General features: G+C 40.8%; 1 protein-coding gene across 1 annotated transcript in view; it reads right to left on the bottom strand.

Moving 5' to 3' along the window:
• The window catches only part of LOC131038359 (uncharacterized), a 117,649-nt gene that overhangs the window by 90,656 nt on the left and 7,459 nt on the right, over positions 1-19,534 (bottom strand). The window lies entirely within an intron of this gene.

The following is a 19,534-nucleotide window of genomic DNA, read 5'->3' as shown; positions in this document are numbered from 1 at the left end:
GAGCCTTATATAGTGCTCTCATTACAATGAGTGGCTCAGATTGATTCACCATCAATGGCTGAGATTGAAAGATGAAAACCCTAATTAGGGTTTGTTACACCCATTACATAACATTTAATGCTTGACCAATGATAAAATTATATTTTATGGGACACATGCCCTTACTGAATTATCGACCAATAAATGATATGGGTAGGTGCATTGAAGTTTGTGCCCACATGTGGTAGTTATCTTTTTAATGGATGAGTTAGGTGCAATGAATTTAGACATGCTGACTTGGAGTCCTCTGGTTGGTTGGTGATGACTGGGTGCCACCTCAGCTAGCTGATCCTTGTAACTCATCACAAAGGTAGGTGATTGGGGCATATCTCTTGATACTCAACATTTCCAAGCTCAATCATGAATGAGACAAAGGTAGGAGATATTCCCAAATTGCATCATCCTTAGGGATCAATCTTTCTAACTTTCATTAACTCTTTTGGAACTATCTCATGTCTTGATCACCTTTGCATCCTCTTCCTCTGCATGCATCGGGAAATTTCTCGATTTCAAGATAGTTGTAAAACTCCTTCCTCTAGCACGTGCACTCTCATGCTTGCTCTTGTGAATCTTGTGCTTTCTTGAACTTGGAACACTTCCTTGCTGCCACGAATTGATCTTTCTTGTTATGATGTTTGAGTCCTTGTTGATTTATCTTGCATCTCTCGGTGTTGATATCTTTGACATTGATCCTCAAACTCGCGGGTCTTGATGAAATGAAGTGCATCAACTTATTGAACTCCTCCTCTCCATGCAGCGGATCCTTGATCTCATCATCCCTTGCATGAATGCTGACTTTCTCTTGCATCAAAACCTGAAAGGAGACACACTGGATCAAAATCATGCTAGTAATGCAACCTTTCATACCTCTAAAACATCACTAATCATTAATTCAAATCTGGAAATGGTGGTTTGCTGATAAAATTTGTTTGCAATCAGGTCTGATTTGGTTGCTTAAAGGTCTAATATCTGAGTTACATGTCTGATTTTCTTGTGTTGGACACCTGATTCTTATCTATTTGTTTTTGGGCGTGGATTTTAGGAGCAGTTGAAAGTGGTTCCCAAGTGGTCGGGGTTTTGACCCTGCATTGGAAGTTCGTGGATTTGCAGTGGCCTAGGAAGTTGTCAGGTTTTTTGATGGGCATTGACAATGCTTGCAAGTGGCTCCAACTAGCTGGGTATAAGGTAGGTTGGACTTTGATGCATCGCTGGCAGTGCAGCAATCAGGTCGTAGTTTTAAACTTCAAATGGAAGTAGCAACTTCCAACCTTGCCTTCTACACCATTTGATTATCACCCTTAATCATTCATTCAATCAACTTTAAAATTTGCTCTCTCTTCCACATATTTGGTCGGGCTTCTCAAGGCAAACTGAAAATTCACTCAGCATGGTCAGGGTTTTTGCCTTGAAGTGGCAGTGATATCAAGAAGGTCGGACTTTTGGCCTTGAACTAGAAGTTTGGACTTTTCAAGGGTCACTGACAGTTCGGACTTTTCAAGGGTCGCTAGCAGTTAGTCAAAGATGTCAACTTCACCTACCCAATCACCTTGTTTAAAGCATTTCAAATCATTGCTAGAAGATCTTGCCAATCTTAATCATCACTATCTATTAAAACATCAAGCACTCCTTCAAGAAATTTTCATCTCAACAAGTGCAAGGGCTTCCACACCTTGGTCGGGCTTTTTGATGTCCACTGACAGTGGTCGCGGATTTTGCCTCCAAGTGGAAGTGGGCATGGATTTCGGGGTCCACTGGAAGTTCAATCCAAAGTATCAATGTTACTTGCTCAATGAGCATTTCAAGGCATTCCCACTCGCTTCTAGCTGATTCTACCAATCTCATACATCATTATCATTCAAAACCCTTAAGCATTGACTTCATCAACATCCAACTTACCAAAAATATGAGCCATTCAACCTGATCGAACTTTAGTTAGGCAACCAGAAATGTTCCAAGGCAGATTAGAGATCTTACCACCAACTGGCAGTGCTAGAAGATGCAGGTCGAACTTTTTGGACCCCACTGACAATGAGTGAAGGCAAGCCAGACCATTTGGGGGTCATTGACAATGACCTCACTTGCTCAATTTTGTGAGTAGTGGCACTTACCTCCTAAGGGTCCCTAATCATCAACAAAGTCTCTCCACGGTTGTTTAGGCCTCTATCTTGATTGACTTGCATCTATCATCTCAATTGTCAGATTGATCTCCACACTTGCATTCATTGTCTCCATCTTTGAAGATGATGATCAAATGAAATGATCAAAATATATTGTCCATTGCTATGGCATTGAAAAGCTACACTGACTCAACTCCTCTTAAAAGAAAGGCTTGATTACTTCCTGACAATCTGAGACACTGCACTTCCTCAAGCAAAAGGTTAATAGCTAAAGATAATACTAGGCAACCAAACCAAGACAACTAACCTAGAAAGCGGAAAAAAGTGGGGGTTGCCACTTGCAATGGGGCAATGTGTGAAAACGTCACAACAGACTCCACCAACTTTCCAATGATATCTACTTTGAAAAAAATGGAGTCCAAATGTGCAATATATGACCCCGAAAGCACAAAATTGAAGATGTAAAAAAAAAATTTGGAAAAAAGACTAGCATCACTAGATCAACGCCGGAACCAACTTTCCAAAGATACCTAATTTGCACAATTTCGAATCTGTATGCTCAAGTAAAAAAATTGGAGCAAAATTTGGAAAAAAGACTAGCATCACTAGATCAACGCCGGAACCAACTTTCCAAAGATACCTAATTTGCACAATTTCAAATCTGTATGCTCAAGTTATGGCCAAAAAAACGAAAGTAGGTCAAAATGGCTTGAAGGCCAAACTGGATGATGATGTGGCATCTATATGGATGACATCGACATGACATCATGTTGACATGGTAGATGGTGTGCTGCTGACATGGCAGCTGATTGGATACCAACATGAATGATGATTGGACACTAACATTAGTGATGGCTGGATGCTAATGTCAGCAATGATTGTACAATCTGTACGTCGTACAAATGCATACAAAAATCCATGCCAAAAGTCAAACCCCTAAAAAAGGTCAAAAATTTTAAGGACCAATTTTGACAAAACAATTGCCGATTTATCACAATCAGATGCGAATTTTTCACAACTATTGCTTCTGTGGTACTATGATCCAATGTTACAACCCAGAATGAATGAAAGAAATGGCTTTTGGTAGTATGACCATCCAAAGCTTACAACATTAGTATCTTTGCATCATGATCAACATAATAAGAAGATTAGTTGCTGAACAAGTGCTGATGTAAATTAGGAGAGCTGCATCACCCAAAAATCAAATAAATTCACATGCATAATCAACAATAAAACATGCAACACAAAAGGTGCCTTGGATAATGCAAATATAAGTTGTTGCAGGTCTGCAACACTTGATTTCTTGCTAGTATCAAGGTGAACAGATCTGTAAATGTATGTAAGGCACATTGCTACAGGATTGAACAATAAAAGAACAATCCAGAGAGCTCATCAACACACATCCCACACACCAATACGAACATAGGCAAGAAGACTGCATCCAACTTCATTAAACACTCAATAATGGCAGCAAACGATGTCACAGCCAATTTATCATCAAAATCAGTCCCAAAACTGAACTGTCGCAACAAACAAGTCACTGAAAATGTTGGTATAGCAGGTACTAAACTCATCAAAACTTCCTAAATATCTGTTTGCTCACCTAATAAAGGCTTAAAAGCTGTCCATAAAGGTTAAGCACTCCCAAATAAGTCCTTTTAACACTCAGACCCAAGTGGCTCATTCCACAATTCCTACGCACAATTTAGAGATGCACGGCCTGTACTGTAGAAGTATGGCCTACTCTTTTCTTGTTTTCAACTCCTCAAGCATACAACCTGCAATAACATAAACGGGGCAACCAAACTACAAATAAGATTACACAAAATCACCATTATACTTGCAATAAGTTGGGACAGCCAAGCATGAGGGGTTTGAGGTAGCCGGCCAACTAAATCCTCCAACATTGCCTCCAAAGCAACACAAAATTTCTGGAATCACTCAACTATCAATCACAATATCTAGCATCATCAAAATATGTCAAACATACCCATATTTGCAACTCCCAATCTAAAACACAATGGTGGCCTATGAATGAGACCACACCAATCTAGTAAGGGATTATTTTAAAACTCAAAACTAGAAATCTTGAGAGAGTTTTTGTCCTCGAAAGATTATGGAAAAAATGCAAGTTCAATCCAACAGCATAACCATATCATTCATCAACATCTCAAACAATGAGCTCCAACAACACCTCTTTTAGCTTTTTTTTTAAGGAAATTTGCAATTTAAAAATATAATAATTCACTTTATTTCCCTCACAAATACCTTTTGAAATAATAATAACATTTCATGTGCAAAGGCCCTCTTATCTAGACATCCAATATTTAAAACACTTAATCACCTTTCCAACAACAAATTACACTAAGTTGCCCATTTAATACTTCTCAAAATTAGACAACATTAGTGAATGTTAATTAATAACTCAATGCTCACCCAAGTTACGGAAAGCATTGAAACTGCATCGGAATCCAACTCTGATCATACTAAAATGATATTGAAAATCAAGGATGATGATCGGAGCCAACTGGGTGACTTACTAATAATAGACCGCCTCTCCAAGAAGTTTGGAAAAGACCCCAGATGTTAGAAAACATTTATGAAAGTGTCACAATGATCCTTACTGCCAACATGGCTTAGTGACATAAACCATAGTCGCTAATGACCAACCCTAAGAACCCAGAGTAGTTTGGAGTTCTTCCCAACACACCAAGAAGCCTCTAAAGGACTCAAAAACTGGCTAAAAGTTCACAATTCAATATTACTAGAATTTGGGACACTACACATAAATATTTCAAGCCATCCAACAGATGCAAGGACACTCACTATATACCATTGTCAACCCTACCATCATATGTCAAACTCTTCATAACACATTGGACTTGGAAGAGAGCATGTCCCTCTCTAAAAGTCCAATGAATACACTATGTACTCCCCTATTTGTCGAGCTGTCAAGATCATGGATATTAAGGAATTCGAGGTGATAGGGAAGTCTTACTAGGTGGGAAGCGAGATGGGGGAAAGTTGACAAAGGAACCTCAACAAAGAAATGGCTTTTGGAATTATTGGGATCGGGGGTTTGTGACAGGGCATGACTTGGTACTGTTGACGTGTTTAAAGTCGCGGAACTACGACTTCATCCGGCCAATGCAGAATAGAAATGCTAAGAATCCTATCCTCTCTTGAGATAAGGAAATCCCTAATGCTGTATTAATTTGATCAATGGGGATTACCTCAATGTTTCGGTTGTCAGGTCTTGACTGCATGATAGCTTAGTGGTTGATGTGTTTTGCTGGAAACACAAAGGGGACTTACAGTTAGACAGAATTGATTTCGTACAAGTTCCCTAAAATCTTACAGTCCTATCTCATCTGATTTACTTCTAACTGATGCTATTTCAGCTTGACTGACGGGCTTCTTTGATAAAAAAGAAAAAAAAGGAGGGATAAGGATAAAGAGTGAATAAGAACAGCTAACTAATTTAACTAAGACAGCATATTTCAACACATAGACGGAAGTCTCAAAATAACTAGAAATTACTTTGCTAGCTAATTAGCACAACTAGGTAAAAACCAGTGCAATCATCTAAGGATTTTGGAATTTTCAAGTTTATTAGATACGAATAATAGACTCTTACACCTATTTATCCAAATCTAATAACTGAACTTAGCACAAAGGGGGTTCAAACTAACCATGCAGAGGAAACAATAATCAACTATTTCCTAATGGTATGAACCAAGATTTTCCATCAAATACATGCATAAATAATTGTCTGAAAGTAAATACAATTGCAGAAATATGAAATAAATGGAGAAGAGGACCATGCACTCACAGTAAAACAAACACAGCTTTAACATCCATTAAATCCTGTATATATTTCGCCAGAGTTTTTGCAACAATCTTTTTTTTCTGCCTTAAACAGAGGAGAAACTAACTCCTTTATATAGAATTTCCAAAAAATGGATGAATGGCCAAGATTTAAACTTAAACAAGTGGGCCAGATTCATCCTTTATCAAAACTGCCCATACCCATAAATGGAAGGCAAAAAATCAGTAACAACAAAAGGAGAAACAATAACTACCAAAAAGGTAATCAATAACTACCCAAAAAGGTGCTCCAAAAAGTGCAAATGCACGAAGCTCAAGATTTACAACAGTTTTGGTAGTTAGGAATGAACTTTATGTCTGAAAAAGTGCTTTTTAAGATTTAAAAAGAAACTTATATTTTAGGAAAGCACTTTTTCCTTTCCTGTTGTGGACTCCTTTTCAATAAATTCGACCTCGTCGCGCAAGTACTCTCCCCAGATATCCCGATCGGCTACATGCTCTACCCGAACGTAGTCCTGGAATCTTAGGCACAACTTGAACAGTTTAGTTGTTGGAGGCATAGGAGGATTAAACATTTTATAATGAATACCCTCTAGGAGGCTATCTAAATTCTCCAGCTCTTCTCTCCAGTATGATCTATGATTCTCAAAGCACGATATATCCCCCTATAACCCACTAGAAAAATCCAGGTCCTCCATGGAGTAGGTGACCTTGGTTTGCAGCCTGTCCTCCCATTGTGGTTGCGCCTCATTGTCTATCATACTACTTTTCCAACCAAGAACCATCGATCTGAGGATCTTTTCACCAAGATCCTTCACGTTTGACAAAGCGTCATCGCACTTATCTTGCATTTTGTTGATATTATCCTTCATGTCGTTCTTCATGCTAAGAATTCAATACCATTCCTTGAAGGTATTGACATCATAGGGATCTAGGATAATATCAAGTGTGGGGATTTGAGAGCAAGTCCAAAATTGAGCCCTTATGAGGGGCAATGCCTTGGCAATCACCTCATGAGTGTTATAACATTCTTTCTTCAGCTTACACATTTTGATAAGAGTGGACTCCCTATGGAGAGCCATTTCTCGCAGATCTTTGAATATTTGCTCTCCCTTTTCCTTAATGCCTTGAATCCATTCCCTGACGGCTTTGGCGGTATCACGCACTTCGTCAAATTCAACTATGGTTCTTTTTGTTAATGCTAAAGGGGGATCATGGGATTCAGTAGTATGCTGTAGCGGCCTCAGCAGGTGATCAATATACCCCTCAGCCTACTCAGCACGAGCTCGGTACATGTCTCTTTCAGTGGTCATTTCGTCGAGTTGTCTGAGCATATTATGCACAGAATCCTTGAATTCTTCCCTTTCTTGCTCTTTGGTGGCTCGCCCGATTGGGATGGTTGCAATATTATAATCGGCCAATGCAATCTGATCGGCTGGCTTATCTGTAGGCGAGGTAGCGATATGAATGGTGCGGTTCCTTTGCTCATCCTTAGTGATCCGAGAGTAGGTCTTGGGCCTTTTCTTACCTTTGGATTTTATCACTCTTATGCGAGAGAAGATATCCTCCAAGTTGATAGGTGGCTTGACAGCTGTCTTCCACTGTGCACGAGCAATTAACCAGTCTTGAGGGATGGTTTGTCCAGATGTTATTGCCAAATTCCCACTCTGTTCCTTGGAGGTTTCAGCTGGCTCATTGCCTATCTGCAATTGATCGGTCATAGAAGGAACGGACGAAGTATCCAATCCCTTAACTATGGCTGAGTTTTCCCCTACCTTGCTGAACAACTGTCGGGTATCCCCTTGTGATGGTTGCTCTTCAGTTTTGTCGAGCTCCTGGGTTTCATCTTCCTTTTGCTCTCCCTCAACGGTGGTGTCATCTTTGCCGATGCTATTCAATTCCAATTCATGTCGACTTCCCTGTGTGAGCTCGCGCTTGCCAGCCTCTTGATTACGTGGAATTTCTCCCTCCTCAACTTGGTTCTCAGGTTCATCGGAGCCAACGATCCCTACCTTTGCATCTGGCTCACCTTGTGTCGAAGGATTATTAGCCTCGAATGTATCAACATCACTTTGGGAAGGCGGAGCAAGTATACAATCAAGTTCAACTACATCATCCTCCGAACTGGGGTCTTTGGATGACGAACTGACTTCCGACTTCTTAATGGGGATCTTTTCCCTTCTGGTTCTTTTTGATGTCAGAGTCCCTCTATTGGCTCTGGCTTTCTTCCTCTTCTTTCTGGGTTTCTCAACCTCTTCTTTTGGTGCGCTTGAAGTTCCCTCATCTTCCGAAGACTGGGAATCGAGACTGCCCATCATATTGTATGTAAATTGAATCCCTTCATGGTTAATTTCTCAATTTGTTGGGATAACCAATGATCAGCATACCTCCCTGAAGCTTTCATAACTGCCTCAAAATTAGTAATTGGATCCTGAGTCCAATCAATGCCTGGCAAGAGGTATTTAACTGCCTCAAATTCATGGACTTGCAAGCAATTGCCATAATTTGTTACCTGATCTGGGACCCGACGGTACTCATAAAACCGCATTTGCTGCACACTTAGCCTAGAATACTCACGCCATCGGACCTCAGTCATCGGAACAGTTGCTCCAATAATCCTCAATTGATGCCTTTGCTCTGTGGCGCCTACCATAGGCTCTCTTTGCCAAATTGCCATGATCGAAACACTTCCTCGAGAAATGTTCCTGTAGGCCATAGGATGCTAATTCAGCAAATGACTCATCAGCTTGCACCGAATTCTTGAAATGCACATTGAGATCTCCCAAGATCATGGGGAAGGTGATTCCGGACTGTTTCTTGTCTCTGAGTAAGCCGCCTGATAGGTGCGCCTGTCTTGCAACTTCCATAAGGACTATTTTGTCTGTCGGATAGCGCGGAAGTCAGAATGGTGCTCCCTCAAAGCCTGCTATCCTGAGGTAAGTGAACCTAGGGAATTGGATAAACCATGTGCCATACTTTTGTATCAAAATGGTAGCCTGCTCTGAAAGCCTTATGTGCAATCCTCCTTGCATTAACCTGACTAGGCGCATTGTAAAGGCGTCATTGACACACTCATACTGACCAATTGCGTAAGCAATGTTGTTCTTTTCTCTTTGAGCTATGTCATAGTAATGCAGTTGAGGGTAGAATTCATACACCTTTGCCTAAATTGGCCCGTTCCGGATCTCACCTTTCTTGATTAACCCTGTCAGTGGCTGGTATCGGGCAAACATGTAAATCAGGTAGGAAGTCATGGCGAAGTACTTCTTTTCTTCAAGCTCGACCAGCTGTGTATGGATATTATCGCCGATGATCTGAGCACAATCGAACTTGGACTTCCCGGCAAAGACCTGTTCAGTAAAGTAGAACATCCACTCAAAAAAATTGGATTGAGTGAGTCCCATAACCCAGCTGAGTAAGGTGACCATGTCGCCATATTCATTATAAAAATCACTTTTGGGGGTCTTTTTACTGATCCTAATGCTTGGGGGCTTTCTTTCCTTGTACCATTCTTCGTTAATCAATGTCTTGCATTTAGCAGGATTCATGTCGTAAGCAACCTGTGCCTCATCAATAGTTGTAGCAATAGGATTATCGGGAAATGGGATGTCAAATGCCTCCCCAATGGCCTCAGGTGTGAAATCAACTAGCACCATATTTTCTAGGACCACTAATATGGTCTCTGGCTGATAATGTCTGGCAGCCTCAACTACTAGTTCATAATTTTGCACGGACAGGGAAAACATGCTGCCTGAGCAATACCACTCTCCATCATTCACCTGGGCTTACCATAAGCGTTCGGAGAGTATACCCTAATCCTGAAATCCTGAATGTCTATATGTGGCCCAAATCAATATCACCTATGTTCTCCCATATGCTCTGGACTTTCGACTCCCTAACTCCTTTTTGGTATTGGTACTTCATATTCTCGCCTCTACGGGGAATGTCAGATTTGGAGACCCGAGATGTTCCGGTTGCACCAGGTGTCTTTGAGGATTCTACCGCCGATCTAGACATTTATCCTACACAACCGGACACGGATTACGAGACGAGATGAAGGAAGTGAACGGGTTACTCAAAACAGAGGATGATGTTAGCACATTGTAAAACCAATGATCAAATTGAATTCGAAAAAATGTGACGCTTCAATAAAAGAGCTTGATTAACTGGAAGTGAAATGCTTATTTGAAACAAGAAATTAAGCTGGCTCTGTTTAAAATTTGCCACTTGGTTGTAGTTTAGGGCTCAGGTGTTTAATGATTGCCAATTTTCGCACTCGGAGAAGAGTTTTACTTAAGTTCAGTTTTTTCAAAATGTTCAAATTTCCCTAAGTCTGAATTTTACATTTCAAGGTTAATTTTCCTAGCTGGCTCTGCCTTTACGCTATGCTTGATACTTTAAAATTAAAATTACAATCTACAAAAATTTCACCATCTGATCAATTCTCCAATCCACTGTTTAAGCATAGTGACCAGTTTTGGATTCATTTAATGATTTTAAAGGAGACAAAATGAACTTACCTGGTGAATAAGGTGGTTACCCCGCGATTTCTCCAAACTTCGGGTTAGAAAAGCTTTGTGCGAGTTCGGCCTGCAAGACCCTTTTGTAAACTTTGAAAATGTCTTCCTCCTACTAGCATTTCGTGATTTTTTTGACTGCGGAGGGTTGTGAAAGGCTTTTGCAAGAATTGAAGGGTTTAACGAAAACGCCCTACTTTCCACGAACTTCGCGCCAAAGGAAGACTCTGCAAACTTAGAGAGCTAACACCTTACTTTCTCTCCCTTTTTACTTGTTTCGGCCTTAAAAGACTTTTTGCAAGAATACGAAAACGCCCTATCACGCGTCTTTCGGGCTGAGGAAGGCTTTTGCAAGAATGTTATTAATCACTTTCCACCTCTTCTCACAATTTCAGGCTGAGAGGTCCATTTGAAAATGTTTTGAAGTTTAAAGAGTGACGCCTTTCACCTTGTCTCGCAATTTCGGCCCAAGAGGAGGTTTTGCCAAATTTCGCGTTTTACTTGCTTTGCCAAATTTCGAGCTAAAAGGCCCTTTTGAAAAGTGTTCTATTTTAACTTTTGGATGCATTCTAGCGATTTTCGGGGTAGAGCACTTTTCGCAAAACTTTTAAAACTTAACGCCTATTTCTTTTTCGAGAAAAAAGCTCTTTTCGCAAGCTTTTAAGTGACGCCTTGCCTCATTTTCAGGCATAAAGGCATTTTCACAAAGTTTAATGAAAGCTAAAATGCCCAACTCCATTTTCAGGCTGAAAGGCTAAAATGTAAACGTTAAATCGCCTTTCATGCAATTTTGCGACTTTATCAATGTTTGCCCATTTTCGGGCTAGGAAGTCTATTTGCAAACTTAGAGACTTAACGCCTTTTTCATTTAGCTCGCGATTTTACTGTGTTTGGCGATTTTCGGGGTACCATGACCTTTTGAAAAGGTTTGAAGTTTAATTGTTATAACGTCGCCTTTTCACCATAATGCGATTTCCACTTCCTTGCGTTTTTCGGCCAAGAGGCGCCTTTTGAAAAGTTTTTGAATTAGACGCTTTACTACATTTTCTCCATTTTCGGCCTGGAAAGCACTTTTGCAAGCTTTTAAACTTTAACGTTCTCTCCCTATTAGGCAATTTTGGGGGTAAACAAGGAGTTTGAAAACTTAAAAAAGTGAAACGCCCTTTATGTTTGCAATTTTGGGCTAGAAGACCCTTTTGAAAAGCTTCGAAGTTCGACGCCTTACTTCATTTTAATTTCGGGCTAAAGGGAATTTTTGCAAATTCATGGACAACTGACACTCCCACCTATTGAGCTGATTTTCAGGCTTATGCTAAAACCTAGTCTCCCTTGGATTGATTTTGAACATTTCAGATTGTGAGACTCTCTGCAACATGACCCCCCGGGCCATGCAACCTAAAACTAACCGACGCCCCATCTCCTAACAGTTACATAGCTCATCGCTTCACTACTACCTGCTGACACTCAAAATGGCAAATAAAAATCAAAATCCTACACCGGGCAAGACGAAGACTGGAAAAGAAATGAGGGGGACCCTGTCGGCGACAAGGAGTGTGTGCAACGCACAACAGGTACCAAATTAAGGGATCATCAAAAGTCAAACTATGATAGGTCATGTAGCATAAATCAATGAAGTTTCAAACGTTCGAGGTTTAGTGGAGATGGGCACACAATTAAAGATATGTAGAAACTCAAACTTTGATAGAACTAGAAACTTTTCTAGATGCAAATTATTGGACTTCAAGAAGCGGAGATGAAAGGGGATGGGTACCAAGGGATGGATGGATGAGGAGATTCAAAGTTTGAAAAGGAGTAAAGGACTTAGACTTTTCACGAGAATTTGGGAATGCCAAGGGAATAGTATCGAGGGCTAAGAAACTATGATACTGTGACAAAGCAACACTTGGATGAATTTTCAGCAAGGACTTACACAGGTTGTCAAAAATGGAAGGGTAGGCATGTAAGCATGGACAACCTTGAAAGTCCGAAAGGATGACAAAAACACAAAACACCAAGGAGCACTAGAAGAAGCCCACACTTGGACTTCTTATCGATTTTTGCATTTTTTGACACTTGGGGGCCCAGTTGTCACAAAAGTTTGTGCCCTTGCTGAGCTATCAACTCAGCAACCTTGTGAAACATGGAAACAACCCCGAAGTGTGGGACCTTGCGCAAGGGGGTTGAATCTCTGAAGAAGGCCGGCTCCCTTCTCAATCCAAGTGTAGGTGTTGAGCCAACTCAACACTCCAAATCCTACTTCTAAACCTAACCTAATAGCTTGCAAAGGAAAACGGAAGAAAGGAATGCTAAAATGAAAGGAGGTGATGCACCAAGCTAAGAGATGTTTCTCTCCCCACCTAGAAATGACACAAAGAAATAATTGAAATGCCCAAGAGATCCACAAACTTCAGTTGCACGAATGACCCCAATGCATGTATGGAGGTTAGAGCTTGTTGAATGTCAAAGGGGACAACATTTCCCACAAGTCACGCTCAGAAACAAATTAACAGAGCATATATGTGAGAGAGAAACCACAAAACATACACCTATGATGAAGGTAAGGAAACATACACAGCATGCATAAGTTGAAGGAAGGCAAGAATGATAATTTCAATTCATTCGGAGGCCAATGGCCAAACTTACAGTTGCAGAAATGCAAGAAATATACAAGTCTTCAAGAGAAGTGAAAGGGCATAAGAATAGCTCAAGCCAACATGGAGAGAACCCTTTACAATGAGGCTCAACAGCCTTTATATAGAAAACTAGTCATAGAGGAGAGACCATTGGTCAAGGAAGAGAAGCCTTGACCCTTGTGTGTGTAGAGGAATGTCAATCAGGGAATGCACGTAAGTGCATCGACCTGACATGGTGAACATGCAAGCAACCTAGCCATACCTTGATAAGGCAATCCCAAGACGAAAAGTACTTCTAGAAGGTGGATTGCCTGACATTCCGAAGTCAAAGCTTGCAACCCTGACATGAAGGCCATCAAGTAACCATAAAGAAGCATGGCCTTGAACTCCACTTGATGGCAATCCTGCAAAAACATTAAATGTGTCTCTGTAGCTCCATGAATGAAAGTGTACAAGTCGCAAGAGTTGGTGGGTCATTAAGAGCTTTGAGTGTTGATCACGTCATCTAGAAGTGTCGCAAGTCGGAAACCTAGGATTCCAAGGTTTGGAAGACTTGGGAAACTTGGGTTTTTCATGGTTTGGAAGACTTGGGAAACTTGGGTTTCTAAGGCTTGGAAGACTTGGGAAACTTGGGTTTCTGAAATTGGAAGATTTGGGAAACTTGGGTTTCCAGGGTTTGGAAGACTTGGGAAACTTAGGTTTCTAGGAGTTGGAAGACTTGGGAGACTTGGGTTTTCGAAGTTGGAAGACTTGGGAAACTTGGGTTTCCAGAGTTGGAAGAATTGGGAAACTTGGGTTTCCAGGGTTTGGAAGACTCGAGAAACTTGGGCTTTCGGAGTTGGAAGACTTGGTAAACTTGGGTTTTCGGGGGTTGGAAAACTTGGGAAACTTGGGTTTCCAAAGTTTGGAAGACTTGGGAAACTTGGGTTTCCGAAGTTGGAAGACTTCGGAAACTTGGGTTTCCGGGTTTGCCTCCCGACAAGACAACGCTTCACATTTCATTATTCCATTGTTTTTTCCTTGAACAACTGGGGTAGCATTGGTCCATGGAACATATCTCTACTCAGTTCTCATCGATGGACCAAGGATGTCATAAAAATGACAACATTTTGGCGACCTTTGCGGGATGCTTGCCTTCTAAGCATGGAATCTAGAAGCCTTGAGCATCCATTGGTCACTAAGTCACTGGAAGGACCCAAAACATGTGTGTGCCATCACTTGGAGGGAAATTGGAAACTCGAGCATTCATTCTCTTAGGAGAATACAGTAGGTGCAAAAGCACTTATGAAAGCAAAACAACCCCTAATCTAATATTTACATTGATTTACAACAAGAGGCAATTGATGCATTTGCCTCTATCAAAAATGAATCTCTTGAAGGAGTTGATCTCCTTTATACCATAGTTGCAATCACTAGCCAACTGCAACAATTGAAATCTCTTGTATGCATGTATTAGATCACACATATTGCTCATGTGGTGAAAGAACACTTCACCATTCACTTTGCTACCATAAGGGACCCACATAAAATAAGCCTCCGAAACTCTTTGAGTCTTCGAGGTGCATCCAACACAGTTACAGCAGCAAAGGCGAAGTATTCAAGGGGTAGGCCAGTATCAGAAGAACTAACTCTTACAGAAGAGAAAGAAACCTCTTCACACAAGGGAGAGTCATTGCTATTACAACTATCCTACTCCAGGCATGAGTTGAAACGAAAGGTAAAGGCCTCAAACTCACATGGGGATGACAAGTATACCATACCCTTGTCTTGATCTACATAAGGGGGCTCCTCAGACACATCAAACTGGAAAATTTGAAGCTCAGGTATACTATGAAGTCAAGCAACCAAAAGATTGTCTGCATGACCAACATGTTGCTACTCAACATTGTCAAATTTCGTATGTTGGTCCCAAGTGAAACATTGAAGCTTAGACACATCATCCCATATGCCAAAACATCTTCACCTTGAATGAAGACCTCGTATTCAACATCATCAAATTCAGGGACAGGGGAGAACCAGCATACATCATAATCACATGTGCTGATATCCAACTCATCAACACAAATCTCAGATTTATGAGACACCTCACAAGAAGATCTGAAATCTTCACGTTGTCTCTCTGTTTTTGTTTCTTCTTCTTGGCAGCATATTGCTATAACTTTAGGATCATAGCATGATCTATCTGTCATGCTATCTGCTGCAAAACCATTACCCTTTGTGGCCTCCTCAACATTAGCTTGCTGCTACAGAGCTACCATCGGGGAAGGTGTAGACATATCCTTCTCCTCATGATCAATAAAGAAAGGAAGATAGCCAAATGAGAGGACAAAGTCCTCTTTACCTTCACACTCCTCTTGTTCAATGACTCAGTCCTGCAATTGATCATTCATTCTCAATATCCTCCTACAGCATCTTTGATTCTCCCTCCTTTAGAGCATATGAAAACTCACCAATGGCAAATTGAACCCCTTCCTCGTGATGAGGAACCATCCATCCTCCATACAACAGGTCCGCCCTTAAAGGGAGATAGCATCAGGAAAAGGCCTAGGTGGTGGGGCGTTTTGCAAAGGCACTGAGAAGAAGACTCTTGTATAACAACAATTGGCGCTCCCTTGAAACCTGGGATTTTAAAACTAGGAGGGGGAATTGAAGGCTTGGGAGATCTCCCCTACCTGAAGCTTGGGATTTCATACTTAGGAACCTTAGGGGCAGAAACCTCCTCCTATATGAGCCGCATCTCTATGGCTGCTAGTTGCCTAATTTCTTCCTTCCTAGCAGAGGCAAGCTACCTTGAAAGGAACTCCTCATGTTGTTGTCCTTGGGCTCCCATCTGTTGCTATTGAAGCTAAGCTTGATAAGCAAGCTGACCCTGTTGTAGATCATACTCCTATTGCCTCTTGAACTCATCCAATTGCTTGGTGAAATCAAGCAACACACTTTTGAGTTCTGCAATTTGCATTTTTTCATCATCTTGGGGCCGGTTAGGCTGCCAAGAAGGTTGAGCAGGGGTGGGTAGTAAGCATTAGGAAAGTACCAACCTACTGCTGAAAGTGGAACTATTTAGGTTGAAACGAGGAGTAGTCCTAGTTTGATCTTGTTGGTAAGGAGAGGGATAACTTGCATTCTCATTAAATGGAGGGGAATAGAAAGTACACCCATGATATGAAATCATTTTAAAGCATTTGAAAGAGATGGAGCTTGTTTAACGAAATGCTTAAAAGAGCAAACAGATCTTCTCAACCAGAGACTAATAACATACCAACAAATTTGCCAAATTGATTGTAGAGTCACCAGGTGCTTGAAAGATGTCCCTCCAAGGCTGAATACACTGAAGAACACACCAAATCTTCATCTTGATGAAGGATGAGTCCCACCAGGCGTGCCCAAAAATGTTGTCACAAACGTTTGCACCCTTGCTGAGCTATCCACTCAGCAACCTTGTGAAACATGGAAACAACCCTGAAATGTGGGACCTTGCGCAAGGGGGTTGAATCTCCAGAGAAGGTCGGCTTCCTTCTCAATCCAAGTGCAGGTGTTGAACCAACTCAACACTCCAAATCAAGGAATGCAAGGAAGTGCATGGACCTGACATGGTGTACATGCAAGCAACTCGGCCATACGTTGACAAGGCAATCCCAAGAAGAAAAGTACTTCTAGAAGGTGGACTGCCTCACATTCCAAAGTCAAAGCATGTAGGCCTGACATGAAGGCCATCAAGTAACCATAAAATAGCATGGCCTTGAACTCCACTTGATGGCAATCTTGCAAAAACATTAAATGCGCCCCTGTAGCTCCATGAATGAATGTGTACAAGTCGCAAGAGTTGGTGAGGCGTTAAGAGCTTTGAGTATTGATCACACCATCTAGAAGTGTCGCAAGTCGGAAACCTAGGTTTTTGCGGTTTGAAGACTTGGGAAACTTGGGTTTCCAAAGTTTGGAAGACTTGGGAAACTTGGGTTTCCGGAGTTGGAAGACTTGGGAAACTTGGGTTTCCAAGGTTTGGAAGACATGGGAAACTTGGGTTTCCAGGATTTGGAAGACTTTGGAGACTTGGGTTACCAAAGTTGGAAGACTTGGGAAACTTGGGTTTCCAGAGTTTGGAAGACTTGGGAAACTTCGGTTTTTGAGGTTTGAAGACTTGGGAAGCTTGGGTTTCTGGGGTTTGGAAGACTTGGAAAACTTGGGTTTCCGGAGATAGGAAGACTTGGGAAACTTGGGTTTTCGGGGTTTGGAAGACTTGGGAAACTTGGGTTTCCAGAGTTGGAAGACTTGGGAAACTTGGGTTTCTAAGGTTTGGGAGACTTGGGAAACTTGGGTTTCCAGGTTTGCCTCCCGATAAGACAACACTTCACATTTCATAATTCCATTGTTTTTTCCTTGATCAACTGGGGTAGCGCTAGTCCATGGAACATATCTCTGATCGGTTCTCAATAATGGACAAAATGACAACAGGCCCATTTAAGATGTCTTAGATCAGTTATCAACAAAGTGTGGATAAGGTCGATGAACAATTTGGAGACAAAACAAGGCAAAGATGTGAAACATAAAAAATGAGGTGCCAACAACAAGTATGCCCCTAACAATGCAATTTTGACCTTTTTCTCTTTGGAATGTCATTTCCTTTTCAGAGATGTGCCCCTAACAAGGTTACATTAGACTTCAATTCTCTCACTTTGCTTTTCCACTCATAAGTGTGCACCTAATCTCCTATGTTGACAAATTTCTTGGCCGAAAACTGCCTTTCGTTATTGTGATGAATGACTTCTATAGCTCCCTTAAATTATCCTTGTTAAGATACAGAAAATTACAACAAAGACTACACCCACATACAAAGCAAAGAAAACAAGATGGTTTTGAGACACGATTTATGCTTGGGAAAACACCCAAGGCCATTAATAATTTTCATATCTTCTCAATTCTATCTCCATGTTTCTGCATTGCTCCATCAGAAGAATGTCTAATCTCTGTACACAATGAAATCATCAATATAGACTTCAATGAACTCATTCAGAACAAAGCAAGCTATGGCTCTTTGAAAAGCTGTTAAAACTTTATATAAAAAAAAGCAGTACTTATATTATTTCCCGAGGATATCTAAATGTTAAGAATTCCTGACATTCAGATGCCATTTAGGTCAGATTTAATGTATAGATGATTCAAGCATAACCGACCCATTGACAGGTCAAGATCCTCTCTCAAGGAATCCTCCCCAATCAAAATATGGATGAGCTCTGATGAACTCTAGTTCAAACACCTCCCCTGGTTCTTGATATAAATAAAGATCATTAAATCAATCATTCATGTCACAAGCAAACAACAAGGCACATGCTGCACAGAAATAGAGCAAGAGTCACATAAGCTGCAGGTAGCTAATTGGGTGCTACATGACATACAACAATAGAGCTAAGTGGGCCATAACAACAAAAAGTTGGCTATAGCAACATAAATAAGTGGGACTGAGTGACAAATAAAATGGAACTGACAAGACAAAAACGAAAGCACCTTGTGATAAATATTATTAGCCTCCCGATTTTAATCTACCACCCTCTTTAACTGCAGGCTCTCTTGTCACTAGTAGAGACGCCCAACAACATGGATATAAAATCCAGCAGCATAGATGCCAAAGGCCACACCCTAAGAGCAATGACCATAACCTGTAAGTAATAATGAAGATACCTCCAACTGAAGTAATGACCATGACGAGTTCACTCAATCTATCCAATCAACTTTTCTGTATTTTTTGAGAGACCTTTGTGATGAAGTGGCCATGGTAATCTTCCTTTTCTCCAAAAACATCAATCTCCTCCTCTCCTTCACCTATTGATATTGATACTGATAGGGAGGCATTAGAAATTTCATCACAAAGTAAAAGGTATTTTAGTTTAACTACCAATTTGTCCAAGACTTGGTTGATGAAAAGCAATGAAAAAAAATACTATTTCCAGGGGAGGTTGTTCAATTCTTTGAAGTCAGCACACACTCTCCACTTTCCACTCATCATTTCAACCACCAGGTAGGCTGTTGAGACATATTGGTCATCTGGAATCAGCTATGTGAATCCTGCCTGGAGCAGTATCTCCAATTCTTTGTTGACAACATGTATCATCAAGGAGCTGATTCTTCTCTCTTGCTACTTAAGTGGCCTTGATCCATTTTTCAAATGGACATAAATTCGTAATGCTAAAATACTTCAGGGTTAAGATCCTTAAGGAAAATGCACCTTTAACTTCCCAAGGATTTTCTGAACTTTCAATTTTTCAAAAGTATCAATCCAGCACATACAATCAATTTTTTTCGTTCTCAAAAGCTCTAAAATCTGGGGTCAAACTCTGAAACTGGATTTAGCAGCATGCCTCAGAGAGTAATGATAGGTAAAAAATTTAGTTGTCCATATCTTCAT

Source organism: Cryptomeria japonica, chromosome 10 (assembly GCF_030272615.1).
Source record: "Cryptomeria japonica chromosome 10, Sugi_1.0, whole genome shotgun sequence".
NCBI classification, from domain to species: domain Eukaryota; kingdom Viridiplantae; phylum Streptophyta; class Pinopsida; order Cupressales; family Cupressaceae; genus Cryptomeria; species Cryptomeria japonica.
The sequence above is the reverse complement of the archived record's forward strand: the minus strand, read 5'-3'. Positions and strand labels throughout refer to the sequence as shown.